We start from the raw sequence: 5,678 nt of genomic DNA on the forward strand, positions 1-5,678 counted from the left end.
GCAGCCTGTGATCTTCTGTGTGCCCGTTTGCGGGGGGGGAGAGACCCCATCCCTCCCAGGATGCGCCCACCCTGCGCGGAGGGGAGGCCATAGCACGAACGCATGTGCTTGCAAAAGCCAGCAGGAACGGCAGCAGGGGAACGGCTTAGCCTTCATCTCCAGAGCCAGCCTGAAAAAGTACTTGCCGTGGTGTTTTTAAGCTGGTTCCCCGGTCCCGTTGCCACCAAGAGCTGTAGCCACTCCAGGTTCCCAGGAGGGGCAACCACGGCGTCGTTTGCTTGTGGTGGTGCCAGGAGGTTACTGAGCCCTTCTCCAGCTGTCCTTGCCACTGCTGGCCCCGTCCGTGCCGCTGCTGGCCCCGTCCGTGCCGCTGCTGGCCCCGCGTGTGGGATGGATGGAAGCAGCCCTGGCCCAGGCGGCGAGCAGAGCTCACTAGAGGGCACCCGCCGGCCGTGCGTGGCACCGAGCGGGGTGCTGGCAGGTGCCTTCCAGCCCTCCTCGCCTCCGCCCGTACGTATGAGCCTTTGCGGCTGGCACGAGTGGGTTGCAGCGAGGGACAGGGGTCCCGTGGCTGGGCTTTGCCTTTCCCTATGCGCCTCTTGGTTCACGGTGCTGGTGGAGAGCAGCAGGCTGCAGGTGATCGGGAGGAAAACAGATGAGCACACGCCGCTCTTTTGTGTTGTAAACTAGCCCCACACATGCCCAGCCGTGATTTATCACTAGTTGCTTGCCAAGGAGATGCTGCTTCATAATGAAGAGCATCTTGATTGCTTTGTAGGAGAACAATAAAGCTCCACCTCTGGCGTCAGAACAGAACCAGAGCTGGTTCCCCATCCCTGACAGGAGGATACCTGCTGGCAGAGGGCAGAGCTGCTTGTATTTAGGCCCTGCCCGTTCCCTGCCTGCGTTCCCACGAGCAGGCCCAGGTAGGGCTGGGGTCCAGGACCGGCTGTTGGCAGGCGGCTGGGTTGCACCCAGCAGCCGCTTCCATTCCGTCCTGCAGCAGCTACGAGAGCAGCAATGAGACTTGCTGGTAACCTCTGCCTCTCTTAACCCTGCAGGGAAGTTTCTGGCTCTGCCCCTGCAGTCCTCTGTCTGCGTAACCTTTCCTTGCACCCTGCCGACAAACCCAGCCTGTCCCACCGTGCACAGGAGCTGCGCGAAGCAGAGCATCTGCGCCCGTCCCGTTTGCCCGGGGCTGCGCTGCCGAGGCCCCGCGCCCTCGCTCTGCCCGCTGCAGGCAAAACGAATCCTCCCGGCTCTAACAGAGAAGGTGTTGGAGCAAGGTGGGGTTGCTCACCTCCGAGCTGGACTTCTTAACGGGGGAGGCTGGCCAGAGGGCTGCTGGAGGGAGCTGGCTGTTCATCTCGTACGGGAAGCGGCAGCGTTTCATCTTCCTTGCAGGTCCAGCCACGATGTGTTTCTGTGGGGAAGAAATACTATTCTGTACCTTAGAAAAGAAAGGATCCTTTTTTGCCAGCGCCTGCCGAGTAGCCAGAGCTGGGTATCCCAGCCCTGCTCAGCTTCTGCCCTCGGACGTCCCCCACCTCACCGTGCCTCTTTTTCCTCTCCTCTTTTGTAGGAGAGTGATTATTTTGGGGCAGCGTTTGTGGCACTCCCAAACTCCCTTAGGCAGCCGCAGGAGCACCCTCCAACACCGGCGCTCGTCGGCCTGTTGCTGGGAGCCAGCGGCACTTCTTCCTCCTCCGCCTGCGGGTAACGGCAGAATCCGGCCCACTGAAAATAAAACACTCTCACTTCCTCCAAACGCCCTCCCCAGAATTGTCACTGACCCCAAATGTCGACATCGGGGAAAATAAAAGCTCTTTGAAACCCAGTCTTTCTGATGGGAGCCACGCTGCTGCTGTCCCAGCCACCGGCACAGGCGGGGAGACCCCCGGGTCTCTTTGGGGTCCCCAGCTGGAGCTTATGGGGTGAAAACCTCGCCAGCAAAGCGGGCTCAGCACCGCAGCTGTGAGATGCCACTGCACAAAAGCCAGGCTGGTTTTAAGAAAAAAAAATGACATTTTTTCTTGTAGCAGCTAAAGCCTCATTAATTTGAAGATTGAAACAGCCACACAATTGGAAAGGGGCATCACGGTCCCAGCAGCGGGAAGAACCAGCGGGAGAGCCCGAGTCGCCGGGGCCTGGGGAAGCGGAGGGAAGCGCTGCGGGGGCCGAGCCGTCTCCGGCACAAAGGATGGGGGCTCTGGGATCCGCACACACCGTTTGTTTCTGGAGAGGCAGGCCAGCCGCTCGGCGCTTCGCCTCCGCCACTCTGTTGACCGAGACGGCAGCGCTCACCCCGGAGCAGGGCCCTGCGCCGCACCAGAGACGTCCCCGCACCGCAGCATCCTCCGGTGCGGCCAACGGTAAATCGGGAAGGATTATTCACTGGAGTGATTTGGTGAGATGCTTTACATGGCATGTAAATGTTTGCATATTGCTTTGAGCATGGGAACAGCTTTACAAGTGCTAGCTATTGTTATTGTGCTTTGCAACCCATGTTTCCTTAAAATCAATATCGCAAAGAAGAACGTGTGAGCAAGCTAGTTATCTTGCTACAATCCTCTTACTATTGCCATTAGCAGAGAGGATTGTAACCCACGCTGGCGCAGCCCTTCGAGCTCCGGGTGTTACTCTCATTTGGTACAAAGCAGCGCTTCATCACGAGAGAGCACCCGTCCGCTGCCCCTCGCTTACAAAACTGTGTTTTCTGCTCATACCGAGAAATGCAACACGTTGCAGTTAGGCCTTTAAACTGTACCCCCCCGCGAACAACTGGATGCACAGAGAATGCATTGCTCTGGCTGAAAACACAAGCCCACAAACATCTCGCCATCAGTCAGCCGTGCTCCGGCAGAGCAGGCTCCGCACCCCTCGCTGTCGCCCCTGCGCTCCGCGGAAGGGGCCGGGGGTTGCGGCCACTCGGCGACCCGAAGCGGGATTAACGGTGGAAACTTTCGGGTATCCTCCCCGGCCCCGATTCTGCCCGTGCTTCCAAGTCCCGCTTGCTCCCCGCGTCCTTGGGTAGGTGCTTTGGGCTTTATCCAGCAAGCTGGGAAGCGCGGGGGGTGCCGCTGGGCGCCCGCTCTCCGTGGAGGGATGGGCGCAGCCTCTGCGAGGGGCTTTCCCCCCCTGCCATAGTGCTGAGCAGAGCCCCCGGCTGCAAACTCTCTTTTTCGGGTTTCCCATTTGTTTTCTCACCCCGCCGCCCCTCGCGGGTGCCCGGGGCGGCCCCTGGATGCCAGGGCAGAAAGCTGGTGCTGGTGCCGGCCGCGGCTGCTCTCCCAGCGCTCCCGCACGCTGGGCTCAGCTGCCTGGAGGAAGCCGTTTATTCCTGCCTTTGCTGGAAGGGGATATTTTATTTATCTCCTCGGTGACTTGATCTGGATTTAATGTTCTATAGGTGCCACTTTTATCTGTCTTCTCCTCCCTTTCCCTTAACCTTGTTTGTGGAATCACTGTGCCCAAATTAAATATTTACTGTTTTCCCTGTACTGGTGAGCCTCCCAGTTCCCTTCCACCTTCAATTAAAGATTTACTAGGTGGGCATCAGCACTTCTGCAAGGCCAACAAACCAGCCCCCCTCCTTCGATTTCGAAGTGCTTCGCTACCCCAGCTCAGCCCAGCAATGAGCTCTGACCTCACGCCGCGGCGCCCGGCTTCCCCCGTGCCGGGCCGAGCCCCAAAGCGGCAGGGCGCCAGGAGCAGGACAGGCCAACGCCTGGCCCTGGGGGGTCTCCGGCTGCCCCCAGGGTGCTGGGTGGCTTGGGGGGGCTGGGGACAGCCCTATGGCAGGGACATGGTGGTGCTGGGCTGCACCGGGTCGGGCGCCGCTCCCACCGCGGCCCTGGTCCCTTCGAGAGCCGGAGGGGAGGGGTCTGCCAGGCAGCGCTGGTACCCATCCTCGGGCAGGGCAGCTTACTGCAAAACAGTAATCTCATCACTCTGCTGTAATGTTTATAATTAACCAACTTTTTAGATCAATATTTTATTGGGAAGGTTGCTGGGGTAATTCACGCTTTGAGCATCTTCCCTCCGTGTGAGTGAAGCCTGGGCTATTAGGAATAATGAACTTTTCGCTAGTTACCTTTAGTGAACTAATAAATTTTTCATGCTAGCTGGAAATGTAATAATGGAAATTTAGTCGGTGACCTCAAAACTTACAGAAAAAGGTGAGGGAAGCGGACGGGGCCAGGCAGCAGGAGCAGAGTGGCAGCAGGAGCTCGGTGGCACAGCAGGCGAACGAAGCCCAGCCCGGGCGGCTTTGGCAGCAGGGATGCGGCGATGCCGGGGAAGGAGCCGCAGGACCCGCAGCCCCACGCGTGCACCGCGCTCAGCACCACTGCGCTCACGCAGCTGCTCGGCAGAGAGCGAGAGAAGAGCAGGATTCGCAGGCGAGCCCCCGAGCCGAGCCCCCATCAGCTCCTGGCCCTGCGGCGGCTGCTGGGCGCCGCAGCAACGCACGCTGCTTTTCATTGCCAATCGGGAGGGAAAACGCTTTTACCCCCCTGTTTTTCCCCCACCACTGCGGGCTTTTTGGGAAGAGCCCAGGGCCCGGCATCGCCAGCCGCTCCCCCCGCCTTGCCAGCGGCCGAGCGGCTGTCAGGGACCTGCATTATTCATCTGCTCGGTAACATTTACTGGGATCTAGTGTTTAATAACTGTCACTCTAATATATCTTTTCTTAATCCCCTCAGATCTGTAGCTGTGGCAATTTTAAATATTTATCAACAGAGTTTGTGTGTTCACTGTTAAGGTTGCAATTTTCTTGTAATTAAAGATTTACAAGACACTGCTCAAGATTTAGAAAGAATTGGCAAAGATCAAAGCTGTTTGGTATTCACGCTAGAAATCACCAGCCCTCCGGAGGTTTTCCGCAGGACCCCGGCACAGGGGACGGTGCAGACCCCCCTTTATATTTGGTTATTTTTGCTGTTGCTTTTAACCGTTTTTGCTGGCTCTCATCGCAGAGGTGGGAGCTTTTGCCCCCCTCCGTGTCTCCCCATATCTTGCTGGCACAGCTGCGTCCCTGCCAAAACCTTGTATTCCTCGGGGCCGCATCCAGCCCGGGGAGAGCCCCCGGCCACGAGCCGCTTCGAGAAGGACCCTGCTCACCCCGCGACGGCCCCGCTGGTTCCTGCGCTCGCCACCGCCGAGCTGGGCTCTGCCTTGTTATTCCCTATTAATATGCACTCCCCATCAGCGCGAGCCCTGCCTGCCTTTCTCTCCTCCCGGCTCTCTGCCCATTTAGCCCCATGCAAATCCAAAATCAATTCTTCCCCTTCCCCCACCTAATTAAGCTTTAATACGGTTCCAGGATGACTCGGTAGCAGCGAGGGTACCGGGGTGCCCCAGGCATCCCGCTGGCAGCAGACCCCAGGATGGGAGCAGGGTGCTCTGCCCCTTGCTGCCGCTTGCCCTGGGGTGGCCACAGCCTCCCGCACCCTCGTTTGCTGTGGGGTCAGACCCCGAACACCCCAAAGTGCCACCCGGGTGCACACCAGTTTCTTAATTAATTATTTAAGCCTGCGTGGCACAGGCAGCACGAGCAGACCCGGTGACCCGCAGCGAGCACCCGGCTCTCACCAGCACCCGCAGCATCCGTGGTCCATTGGCACCACTGACGTCTCCTGTGCTGCTGCTGCTGCGCATCCCCGAGTCCTCGCTCCTCC

Source organism: Platalea leucorodia (assembly GCF_965183815.1).
Source record: "Platalea leucorodia genome assembly, chromosome: 19".
Lineage (NCBI taxonomy): Eukaryota > Metazoa > Chordata > Aves > Pelecaniformes > Threskiornithidae > Platalea > Platalea leucorodia.